This window comes from Mastomys coucha, unplaced genomic scaffold (assembly GCF_008632895.1).
Source record: "Mastomys coucha isolate ucsf_1 unplaced genomic scaffold, UCSF_Mcou_1 pScaffold12, whole genome shotgun sequence".
Taxonomy (NCBI): domain Eukaryota; kingdom Metazoa; phylum Chordata; class Mammalia; order Rodentia; family Muridae; genus Mastomys; species Mastomys coucha.
The window spans coordinates 91,617,389-91,617,710 of NW_022196894.1; the positions used below are offsets into that span (position 1 = coordinate 91,617,389).

Below are 322 nucleotides of genomic sequence, written 5' to 3' on the forward strand. Positions count from 1 at the left end.
AAGAATCTCAACCTGTCACCAACCAGAATCTTGTCTCACAACTAGAAACTAAAGGCAGGAGCTTATTGTTCTTAACTAACACTAACACTAACTCAAAGATTCAGAGTTCTGGCTGCAGCATCAATGAAATAACCCTACTGACTGTTCTAATTCCGTTTCCTAGCTTTCAGTCCTTACGACTACCTACATTCAGAGATCTGCACTCCACTTCACAGCCTAAAGCTCTGTCTGTCTCAAAGGAGGCCAGCTCCTAGGAGGGACATCCAGAGAAGAGTCTATCATAACTACTCTCTGAGAGTCTTCACCCAGCAGCTGTCTAAAA

The 322-nt window shown here is 43.5% G+C and overlaps 1 protein-coding gene across 1 annotated transcript in view; it reads right to left on the bottom strand.

The window, feature by feature from the left end:
- Nucleotides 1–322, bottom strand: part of LOC116086161 (rho GTPase-activating protein 20-like) — a 6,800-nt gene that overhangs the window by 453 nt on the left and 6,025 nt on the right. The window lies entirely within an intron of this gene.